At 51.6% G+C, this 12,217-nt stretch overlaps 1 protein-coding gene across 3 annotated transcripts in view; it reads left to right on the forward strand.

Moving 5' to 3' along the window:
* The first annotated feature begins 4,121 nt into the window (after positions 1-4,121).
* AIFM3 (apoptosis inducing factor mitochondria associated 3) overlaps positions 4,122-12,217 on the forward strand; it is a 57,011-nt gene continuing 48,915 nt past the window's right edge. For all 3 annotated transcript variants that reach the window (XM_039353452.1, XM_039353453.1, XM_039353454.1), the window contains exon 1: positions 4,122-4,311. The gene's annotated coding sequence lies outside the window, so the exon portion shown is untranslated. The remainder of the gene's footprint in view (positions 4,312-12,217) is intronic.

Genomic DNA, 12,217 nt, shown 5'->3' on the forward strand with positions numbered 1-12,217 from the left:
GAAAACTACAGCTCCCAGCATCCACCGCGGCAGAGCCGCAGCTCGCCCGGCCAGCCGGACTCGGCGCTGCGGGAGCTTTGTGAGCTCACGGCTGGCTGGCTGGCTGGCCGGACGGGGGAAGCTGCCCCGCTTGGACGGCCCGTGTGCCCCGGTGGGCTGGGAAGGGGCTGGGCTGGGCCGGGCGCCTAGCGGTGGAGGGGGCACCCCGAGGCCATCCGTTCGAGCCCCGCCCGAGAGCGGCAGGAGGAGCAGTTGCGGTGGAGCCGCGGGACGGGCTGCCTGTCTGCAGCCCAGTTGGAGGGAGCCCTCTTCGGCTTGGCTCCGGGGCGATTCCCGGGGGGGGGTTCTCCCATCCCTCCCTCCCCCTCCCTCCCCTGACCTCTGCGAGGTGGGGCGTTGGCTCCCGAGGAGGCTTCAGGGTTTCCCCCAAGTTCGCGTTTCTGAAAATGTCGCTTTTTTTTTTGCCCCCTCCCCCCCTTTTGGGGGGGTCATGGTTACATTGCTGAGGATTCGGACCAAAAAGGGTGCTGCAGCTGCCCAAAAAGGCCAACCCAGTGCTAGGCTGCATTAACAGAGGGACAGGATCAAGATCGTGTGAAGTGTTACTACCACTTTACAAGGCCTTGGTAAGGCCACATTTGGAATACGGCATCCAGTTTTGGTCACCGCGATGTAAAAAAGATGTTGAGACTCTAGAAAGAGCTCAGAGAAGAGCAACAAAGGGGACTGGAGGCTAAAGCATATAAGGAACGGTTGCTGGAATTGGGGATGTCTAGTTTAACGGAGAGAAGGAGGAGGGGGACATGAAAGCATTGTTCCAATATCTCAGGGGCTGCCCCAAAGAAGAGGGAGTCAAGCTATTCTCCAGAGCCCCCAAAGGCAGGACAAGAAGCAACGGATGGAAACTAACCAAGGAGAGAAGCAACCTAGAACTAAGGAGAAACTTCCTGACAGTTAGAACAATTAACCAGTGGAACAACCTGCCTCCAGAAGTGGTGAATGCTCCAACACTGGAAGTTTTTAAGAAGAGACTGGACAGCCATTTGTCTGAAATGGTATAGGGTTTCCTGCCTGAGCAGGGGGTTGGACTAGATGACCTCCAAGATCCCTTCTAACTTTATGATGATGATGATGATGATGATGATGATGATTATTAATGGCTGACCTTATCTTGAATCATAGAACTGGAAGGGATCCGTGAGGCCATCTAGCTAGCTAGCGCAACCTACTGCTCAGTGCAGGAATCCAAACTCAAGGGCCACTGACATGGCATCTTTACCCAAAACAATTTGGGGAAGGGGAGCTGTCATTTCCCTGGGTCAGTGGCTCTATGGGTCAATTGGGGTACTTTTGCTAACACTGAACTGGGATTTTTCTTCTGCAGTTTGAGTGCATGTTCCCATTTTCCAGGATCAGAAAACAGGTCTAGTTAAAAGATGTTATTTTTTTAATGTAGAGGGTCATCATATCCCCTCTCTGTTTAGATGGGGCAGTTTCCAGCTTTCTGGGCTTCCCCCCCCCACCCCTGGTTTGGATTTTTTCTGAGCTTTTTAAAGTGTGGCCCTCCACACCTTCCACCAGCAAGACTAGCAAAAATGTTTAAAAATATATCAGATAGATGTTGGAAGTGTAAACATAATATAGACACGTATTATCATATTTGGTGGACATGTGGGAAGGCAAAGGCTTATTGGAAAAATATACATATGTGGTTAGAAAAAATATTGGGCAAACAAGTGGATTTTAAACCTGAACTTTTTCTACTAGGCATTATGTCTGAAAAGACTAATAAGCAGAAATTATATTTAATTTTACACATCACCACAGCAGCGAGAATAATTTTTGCACAATACTGGAAAAATGAAGGATTGCCATCAGAGGAAGAAATAATCATGAAAATACTGGAATGTGCAGAGATGGGCAGATTAACTATGAGGTTGAAAGACAAAGAAGATACAGACTATCAAATTTGGAATTTATTTTATTCTTGGTTAGAGAAAAGAATGAAGGATTAGGAATTGAACATGTATTAGTTTAGCAAATTCCAGACAACTTGTTGATTGGAAAAATTAACATATGTTGACGAGAAAAAAAATAATAAAAATAAGAATGAAAAAAAAAATAAAGTGTGGCCCTCCACCTCAAACTGGACTCATAGTGGAGTCTGAATAATGCAGAATGTAATAGAACTATTGTAATCATAGCTTGTTAAATAAACCACAAGGAACCAAAGAATAAATTGAATAAACATGTTTCTGTTAATGAAAGGGGTGGCTTGAGGGCCACAAAATACTGTATACATTGTACTTGTCAGTGGATGTGTGTGTGAGATAGAGTTTGATAAGTTGATTTTTTTTTTAAAAAATATCTGTTTTAGGACTAACACTTTTCATAGGCTTCCCATGTGCGAATGGCAGCAAAATTTATATCCAATTTTTAGCAATGTTAATCTCTGTGGGCTCCAAGAGCTTAGAGACTGAATTTAATCTTTCTTGGCATGCCTCTGCCCCCCCCCCCAAATCCAAATAGCTGATTTTGCGTGTTGCTCGAAATTAAAGCAGACGAAGCAACTGTGACCCAGGACCTTTATTTTAAAAGGATCCAAATACAACTACAGCAGGGGTAGGCAACCTTGGCTCTTTTATGACTCGTGGACTTCAACTCCCAGAATTCCTGAGGCAGCCTGGCTCAGCTTGGAAACCTTTCCCTTTCCTCTCAGCATGGCTGGCTCAGGAATTCTGGGAGTTGAAGTCGAGTCATAAAAGAGCCAAGGTTGCCTACCCCTGGCCTAGGCCACTTTATGACTCATGGACTTCAACTCCCAGAATTCCTGAGCCAGCATGGCTCAGCTTGGAAACCTCTCCCTTTCTCCTCAGCATGGCTGGCTCAGGAATTCTGGGAGTTGAAGTCCACAAGTCATAAAAGAGCCAAAGTGGCCTATCTCGGCTTAAAGGATGGGGTGAATTCATAAAACGAGTTCATTCTGTCCCCTGGTGAACAGAATTATGTGTCCCTTAGGCCAGAGGTAGGCAACCTTGGCTCTTTTATGACTCGTGGACTTCAATTCCCAGAATTCCTGAGCCACCATGGCTCAGCTTGGAAATCTCTCCCTTTCCCCTCAGCATGGCTGGCTCAGGAATTCTGGGAGTTGAAGTCCACGAGTCATAAAAGAGCCAAGGTTACTACAGCATTCACGTTTGTATTCTAGAAATGTTGAGAAATTGTGCTCCTTTAGTGGCTCTGGTGCGGTGCCTGTCTCCCTTGAGGGTGCCCTGTCCAGGTGTCCCCCCACCCCACCCCAAAAAGTTGAAGAGAGCTGAAAGTTAGGAAGGGGGCTGTGGTGGGGGGCAAGGGGAGGAGGGGGCGGCCTGGCTAAGCCCAGCTCTTCCGTCCTCCTTCCCACCACTTGTTAGGGTTAGGGTCTCCCGAGGCCGCCTCTGCCTGGCGAGAGAGCGCAAATCTCGGCTTGAGTCTCTGGCGACCCCTCCGGATTTAGATGCCCGTTTGCGGGGCGCATGGAAAGCGGAGCGGGCAGGTCCTGCCGAAAACTGCGCTGGGCAGGAGGAAGGGGGGGGCCACAGGAGCCCCCCCTCCCGCCTTCGGGCTCTTGACTGGCAGCTGAAGGGCCGCCAGGCAGCAGCAGGTCAAGACTGGCTGACCAGTGGAACAGCTTGCCACCAGAAATCCTGAGGGGGGGGGTCCATCACTGGAGACGGGACAGCCACCTGTCTGCAATTGTATATAGGGTCTCCTGCTTGAGCAGAGGGGTTGGACTAGATGACCTCCAAGGTCCCTTCCAGCTCTACTCTTGACCTTCAAGAAGCCCTTGCGCGGGGCGCCTTCCGTCCGTGCCTTGATCCGGGGGTCAGCTGGATCGGGGGGGGGGTCGCCTTCGCGCCACGCAGAGCTCGGGGTGCGGGGAGAGCCGTCCCGCGGAGCGGGGGGGGGCCGACACGGGTCTTGGCGTGTCGTGCGAAGCGGCCGGGAATCGCCTCTCCGCGCCCCCCCCACCCCAAGCGGGAGGCAGGGGGCCCGCGCGGACCCCGGGATCGCGGCCGTCCGCCCGGAGGAGCGCGGGGCGGGGGCGGGGGCGGCGCCAGGCGGACGGGCAGGTGCGCCGGGAAGTCCGCCGGCCGGCCGGCAGCGCAGAAGCTGCTGCGGCGTCGCCCAGCCCGAAGTTTGGGGGGGCTGCCGGCCAGCCCGGAGCGGGGACGGGCGGGGGCAGCGGAAGGAGGCCCTGAACCGCGGGCCGAGTCGCCCCAACCCCCCCCCCCGCCTCCTCTGCACCCCGAAACCCCGCCGGGCAGCCTGGTAAGAAGCGGGAAGGGGGGGGAGACGGAGGGGGGGGGAAACGGAGGGGGGGGTCAGCTCGCCCCTGGCATTTTCCCCATCTGCCCCGCGCAACTGCAATCACCCCCCCCCGGGGCAGAGCAGCTGCTGGGCTCCGCGGAGGGATCCGTCGCCCCAGCGGTGCGGATGCTCCCGGGGCTGCAGTGACCCCCCCCCCTCCCCGGGCAGGGCTCCAGCCTGCGAGCTGCCGGAGAGCTGCGGTTCCCGCGGAGCCCCCTCCGGCCTCCTCGCTCCCCCCCCTCACCCCCATCCCGCTCCCCTCTACTCTTTCGGTGTGTCTTGGCGCGGGGGGGGGGCTCCTGAAGAGCGCTGCCCCCCCCGGAGGAGGCGACTGCAGGAGGCGGCAAAGTTGCCTGGGGGAGGCGAGGGGGGGTAAGTGGTTTTCAAGTGCCCCCCCTTCCTTTCCCCTCCTGACGACCCCGACCCTCATCACGCGTCCTGGGGGGGGGGGGATTCCGCCCCAGAGCCCGGCGCTATTTATTTATTTATTTATTTATTTATTTATTTATTTATTTATCTCTGAAATTTATATGCCGCCCAATCCCAAGGGACTCAGGGCGGCGTACCAAATTAAAACAATAATCTGACAAGAAAACAATAAAGTAAATACATTCATACAGCGTGTCCGATCATATCCCAGCCCCCTCCCCCGGGACAATTTCTGGGAAGGGTCCCCGGTGCCCCCCTGGGCCCCCAAGCCCCCCCCCCGCGCGTGCGACTGGCAGCCCAGAATCCCTCTTGGGCCAGCGCAGGAGAAAGGCGAAGAAATTGAGGGCACCCTTGGAAAAAAATGGGGGGGGGGGGAAAGGCAGTTCGGGCTCTGAGTTCAGGTTCTGCCGCCGCCGCCAGCCACTCAGGAAAGCCTCTTCCCAGCTATCAAAATAAAAAATATATTTTGCAGCCCGTTTACTGATTCTGGGAATTCTACCGATGACCCAAGTGGGTCTCCTGGAGGAAGACAGTTTTCAATATTGAAATCTTGTTCCGGAGACCTTTAAAAGAGCGGTGGGAGTTTCCCTTTCTTTTCAGCCACTGACAATCAGGTGCGCCTAATTTGCGCTCCCCCCCCCCTAAGGTTTCCATTTTGGAAGTAAAAAAAATAAATAAATCCGAAGTCTGATAGTAGCACCTTTTCAGACTTAAAAGTTTCCCGCATTAATTGCATTAAATGCTTCCGATTGTTGGCTGCTACCGTGGATTAAAACAAAGTCGTCTACATTTTGGGGATGTGGTTTTTAAAACATCGGAAGGAGAAAATGGCCAACAGCAGCGATACGATTGATTGTGCTTATTTTCATTGGCCCCAAAATGTAGATGGAATCAAAGTAAATGAGGCAAACCAAACCAAATCCTAATTGCAACCTGCAAACGAGCCCTTGGCTATTATCTTTTGTCCTGGACCCCACTCCAGACTTTTTTGCATGAGGTTGAACAAAACTTCTACTTAGAGGTTGCCCTAGCAGGGGTGGTCAACCTTGGCTCTTTTATGACTCGTGGACTTCAACTCCCAGAATTCCTGAGCCAGGAATTGTCCATGGACTGTCAGCAGCAGGTGAGATGGGAGGAAGAGGGCAGCCCGACTGTGGGATGGCAACCTCAAAGCAAATCCTCAGGAAAAAAGGAAAAGGAACGGAAGAGCAGAATAGTTGGAAAAGTTGCTTGACAAGGAGATTCTTCCAACAGCCGTTAGCTGCTTTCACAGCTTATGACATAACTTCTTTCCAGGAAAACCTAAAGATCATTGGTACATCTGACTGGACTAGGTAAAATGTGTGGGTTAGAGAGGATCTTAGCCCATGGGGTGAACTGGGCAATCTGTCTATCCAAGCATTGTGGAGCCTATTGATTGAAACAAGCTCACCCCCCCCCCCCGCCCAAAGAATGTCTTTTACTATTTCAGGTTTAGTATGTTGTGCAGAGGTGTCACATCAGGGCACAGTGAAAAAAACAAACAAAAAAACCCAAAACAAAACATCAAGATCAGCGGTTCTCAACCTATGGGTCGCGACCCCATTTGGGGTCGATCGACCACTTTTTGGGGGTCGCCAAAGGCGGCGATCCGCCATTTTGTCCCCTCCGGGGGTGGCGCCGTGCATGTGCGCCGCGCGTGGGGGCGCCGCCGTGCATGTGCGCCACGCATGAGGGGGCGCCACGCATGCGCGCCGCGCGCGGGCCCCCCAGGGGCCCCCCACCCCCATGCGCACCGCGCCGCGCATGCGCATGGGGGTGGGGGGGGTCGCCGTCACACAAACGTTGAGAACCGCTGATCAAGATGGACAGTGATTAATATTTATATGTTGCTTATATGTAAGGGTGTAGATCTATATATATGTTGTACATAGTTATGTTTTAAATGTGTGTTATGTATGTGTACACTTTGAGAGCAAGCAACTAAATTTCATTTTTAATGTGTGTCGTGCGCACAAGTAAAAATGTCATAAAGGCTATCTATCTATCTATCTATCTATCTATCTATCTATCTATCTATCTATCTATCTATCTATCTCTCAAAATCCATCTATCTATTTATCTATCTATCTACCTACCTACCTACCTCTATCCTCAAAATCTCTCTCTCTCTCTCTATCATCTATCTATCTATCTATCTATCTATCTATCTATCTATCTATCTATCTATCTACCTACCTACATCTATCTATCTATCTATCTATCTATCTATCTATCTATCTATCTATCTATCTACCTACCTACCTACCTACCTACCTACCTACCTACCTATCTATCACGACCCTCACATGATTTCCCATTCAATTCCTAATCAAATCCAGCCATGCTTAAATCCAGCCAAGGCTGAACATATTTTTCATCGGGTCTATGGCAGTGGGAAATTGGGCCGCTCAAACAAAGTTCATGCATATTTTTAAGCTGTGTCTTATATAATGTTTGTGCTGCAATACATCCACACATTTTAGCTCAATAAGTCTCTCCTCCAAAGATACAGAACTAGCTGTTCCAGCTTTCGGTTCAAAGTCTTGCAATGTCTCGGCAAATAATTTCCTTTGTAAATTCATTTTCATTCAGCAGAGAGACATTAACATGTCAGCTTCCAGACATCTTACTAAGCAGTTAAAGCTGCACATTTAAGTCGGCAGGGCTATGCTCTGATGTAGGAGAGGCCTGAATCATGCATGTTGAATACATTGAAATGATGTGGCAGATTTGTGCCCTGCCAGGGCTGACTGTGCGCTGGCTCTTGATTTCCCAGAGAGCAGCAGGCAACTTATAATAATAATAATAATAATAGAGCTGGAAGGGACCTTGGAGGTCTTCTAGTCCAACCCCCTGCAGCTTGGCCAGTGCGCTTTCCTCTGGGGGCTCCTGATCTGCCCCCTTAAAAGGAGCCCACTTTGTGACAATACTGGCCTTGTCTGGGCTTGGAAAATCAGCAGGGTTGGGTCTGCTAAAGATGGGATGGGAGACCACCGGGATCACTCAGGGAAGTGCAGAAAGAAATGCTGGAAGAAGATGGGGCAAGTCCCTAATCAAGACGCTGATCGGCACATGTCTAGAAGCAAGCCATAGGGTAGCGAGGGAGTCAGGCTGATGGAAGGAGCGTGAAGCGTTCCCCCTTCTTTTTCATGCGCGTGCAATGTCACACGCACCCTCTCAAAGGGGCAGAGGTGTGTGATGCTGAGCTGCCGTCTCCCTCCCCCAGAGGGGAGCTTTGCTCTTGACTGGTGGGCAGCCGCAAAGGCTGGTTCAGACCCTCCCCTTCTGTTGGGTGGCTGAGCAAGGCAGCCTCTGGACTGTGGAAAAGGCTTCCAGGCGCCATCTTGGAAGGAGGGGGGTCTGCAGTGGGGAAGGAGGAAGCCTGCAGGAAGAAGACTCCCTAGGCACTCCCGCTTGCCTCCCCTGGCGAATCGGCCCTTTGAAGCCCACGGAAGAGCGAAGAGCGTTGAATTATTGAATTGCTTTTGGCACAGCAGCTCTTCTCCAGAGGCTGGGTGGCAGAGGACCCTGAGAGTCTGTGTGGCAATGAGTGTGAGGATCCATGAGATTAAAGAGAAGTGAAGGACAGGGAGCACCGGACCCCAAGAAGCCTTTGGAAAGACTTTGGGCTGCCTTTCCAGGGACCCAGGAGTAGGTTCTCCCCCCATTGGAGCCACAACTGTAAAGGTGTGGGAGCAGAGGGGTCCGTGGCATGCCTGGACAGGAGACGCTGCCCCAAAGAAGGTCAATTTGAGGAGAGAGGCAGCTATGCAGAGGGAAACATCTGGATGGAGGAGGCCAGAGATGGGCTCTGGCTGGGGCGTTGGTTTTGCTGCAGTTCTGGGAAGGGAATATTCTCAGGGCAGTTAAATGATCTCTGGGTTCCCCCTGCTTGAAACCAGCTGAGTAGTCGCTGCCATAGAAGTTTATGAACATCTACAGGGCCTCTGACTGCTTGCTGCAGGCACAGGCATTTGCCCTCCCCCCCGTTCCCCCATGGTCACTGGGGATGATGGGATTTTGTACCCAACGTTGTATCTGGAAGGTAACTTTGTATGGACTGTAGTTAGAGCCTTTGGTAGAAATCTGAATTTTGGTATATGGAGAGAAAAACATTCTCACCTCCATCTTTGCTTTTTATAAGTCTCCATCATGGTTTCCTTCCTTCCTTCCTTCCTTCCTTCCTTCCTTCCTTCCTTCCTTCCTTCCTTCCTTCCTTCCTTCCTTCCTTCCTTCCTCCCTCTCTCCCTCCTTCCTTCCTTCCTTCCTTCCTTCCTCCCTTCCTCCCTCCTTCTATCCCTCCCTCCCTTCTAGTACTGATGATGTTACCTAGCTGGGTAATGAAACGTCTGCAAGAAAACAAGCAAGCTCAGAGAGCACCAAGGACCCCATAGTCAGTCCTTCCTTCCTTCCTTCCTTCCTTCCTTCCTTCCTTCCTTCCTTCCTTCCTTCCTTCCTTCCTTCCTTCCTCCCTCCCTCCCTCCCTCCCTCCCTCCCTCCCTTCTAGTAATGACGATGTTACCTAGCTGGGTAATGAAACGTCTGCAAGAAAACAAGCAAGCTCAGAGAGCACCAAGGACCCCATAGTCCTTCCTTCCTTCCTTCCTTCCTTCCTTCCTTCCTTCCTTCCTTCCTTCCTTCCTTCCTTCCTTCCTCCCTCCCTCCCTCCCTCCCCCCCTCCCCCCACCTCTCAGCTGAGAATTTGTCTCAGCCCTTGAGGAAGTAATCAGCAGTTTATTGATGCACCTTTGAAATCTTCATTGCACCTCTTGCTTAATGATTACATCAGGACGGCTGTCTGTCTTCCCGTCGGAAAGAGCACATTCAGGAGTTCACCTGCCAGGCTTCCCGTTCAGCAGATCTAATCTGGAGACCAATTTGCTGAAGCAGCAGCAGCAGCAGCAGCAGCAGCAGCAGCGGGAGGCAGGACTGGGCTGGAGGGCAAAGATTGCTCCCTGCGCCTTCTGAAGGTCTCCTCACCTGAAGCTGTGCAGGAGACCTTCCTGGGAGAGCTTCTGAGGGGGCTGAGCTTGTAACCGACCCTTCCTGTCCTTCAGTCTCCCCAGCCCCCCTCCCCAAATGTATTTCCAGCTGAAATACATTTGTATTTCCCCAAATGTATTTTCCTCTCCATCTATGTGGCTTCATCTGATGGCCAGGACACAACTAGCCTGGGTCCTCAGTGTCATGGAGGGCCAATTTCCCAGGGCTTGGATCTAGTTGTCCGGTTGTCAGTTGCCCCCTCCTGCTCTTGGCTGGCCCTCCCCGGCTGGCCCTCCCCAGCCTTTCTGAGCTGACCACCAACAGAAGCACCAGCTTACTTCCAGATAACACCCAGGTTAGTGGCTTGCCGTATTGCAGGATCCTGGCCCATTGAGTTTAATGCAGTGTTTCCCAAACTTGACAATTTTAAGGCATGTGGACTTCAACTCCCAGAATTCCACAGCCAGCATTGCTGGCTGTGGAATTCTGGGAGTTGAAGTCCTCATGCCTTAAAATTGTCAAGTTTGGGAAACACTGGTTTAATGCAACCAGTTCCGGGTAAAGAAACGGCGTCTTGCCTGATTGATCGACCAACTGACCTTTGGTCTCTACCAGCCTGGATTTGGTCTTTACTGGAAAAGACAAGGGGGCTGTTTTATTTGGAAGCTTTTGAGGTACCTTTCCCTAGCCAGGCAATCCCTCTCAGCAACTGGAAGGATCTGAAGTCCAGGGAGGTTCATGGGACTGAGCCACACCTCATTCTCGTGAACCTGGCGCGCAGGTGGCCTTCCGGAATTCGTGCTAAATGTTTGGAGGACGAAATTGGACCTTCCTGAGGATCTCCAGGGAAAGGAGCCAGGCACCAACTGTTCTTCAAGGATAAGCTTTTTCCCTTAGAGCAGTGGTTCTCAACCTTTCTAATGCCGTGACCCCATAACACAGTTCCCCATGTTGTGGTGACCCCCAACCACTTATACATCACCGGGTGCCAGGAGCATGGCCAAAGAAAAGGGGGAAAAAATGGCGGACAGCTTTGTTTGGTGACCCCCGTGAAATGGTCGTTCGACCCCAAATGGGGTCCCGACCCACAGGTTGAGAACCACTGCCTTAGAGGGTGCGAGGGCTGCCAAGAGAGAGAACTACTGGGCACCAACATGAAGGATGTTCACTTCCCTAATCATTGCTGGGTTATTGTGCTTCGTTGCTGTGTTTCTCAACCTTGTCAAAAGTTGAAGATGTGTGGACTTCAGCTCCCAGAATTCTTGGCTGGCTGTGGATTTCTGGCAGTTGAAGTCCACACATCTTCAACTTTTGACAAGGTTGAGAAACCCCGCTAGAGACACTGGTGGCAAGATGGCTGCCTTGGAGAAAAAGCAAAGAGGACCAAGCCCAGTTGCTTAAAATATGTTGCTCTAGGGCAGGGGTAGGCAACCTTGGCTCTTTTATGACTCGTGGACTTCCACTCCCAGAATTCCTGAGCCAGCCATGCTGAGGGGAAAGGGAGAGGTTTCCAAGCTGAGCCATGCTGGCTCAGGAATTCTGGGAGTTGAAGTCCATAAGTCATAAAGTGGCCTAGGCCTAGGCCAGAGGTAGGCAACCTTGGCTCTTTTATGACTCGTGGACTTCCAACTCCCAGAATTCCTGACCCAGCATGGGGGGAACTATGGCCCCTTCATGACTGGTGGACTTCAACTCCCAGAATTCCTGAGTCAGCCATGCTGAGAGGAAAGGGAGAGGTTTCTAAGTTGAGCCATGCTGGCTCAGGAATTCTGGGAGTTGAAGTCCACAAGTCATGAGGGGGCCATGGTTCCTCCATGCTGGCTCAGGAATTCTGGGAGCTGAAGTCCATGAGTCTTAAAGTTGCCAAGGTTGAGGACCCCAGGGTGGGGAACCTTGGTTGTTTTATGACTCATGGACTTCAACTCCCAGAATTCCTGAGCCAGCCATGCTGAGGGAAAAGGGAGAGCTTTCCAAACTGAACCATGCTGGCTCAGGAATTCTGGGAGTTGAAGTCTGTTGTGTCCTGGGCCTGATGAGGAAACTCAGCAGGCCCAGAATTGTTGCAAATGGTCCCGGGCATTCTAAAAGCTGCCCGGGACCAGACAGAGTGGCGCCAGCCTTGTGTGCATGCGCAAGGCGCGAAGAAAGAAGAACTTTTGTTGGTTCACTCTGTCCGGGTTTCAAGCCCTATAAAAAGGCTGCGTGCCTTTTGCTTTTTGCTTGGAGTTGGAGTAGGAGAATAAAGCATTGTTAGTTGTCACCATGTGTCTTCATCATTCTCCCGCAAACGAAGGATTTAACAAAGTCCACGAGTCATAAAAGAGCCAAGGTTGCCTACCCCTGCTCTAGGGAAGGGCATCTTCTCAAGAAACTACAGGGAACTTTCAAAGATTTTGTTCCTTTCTTCCGACTCACTTAGAAACGGATGAATCTA

Source organism: Crotalus tigris, unplaced genomic scaffold (genome assembly GCF_016545835.1).
Source record: "Crotalus tigris isolate CLP2741 ecotype Arizona unplaced genomic scaffold, ASM1654583v1 scf7180000018525.42219311030:4301911, whole genome shotgun sequence".
NCBI classification, from domain to species: domain Eukaryota; kingdom Metazoa; phylum Chordata; class Lepidosauria; order Squamata; family Viperidae; genus Crotalus; species Crotalus tigris.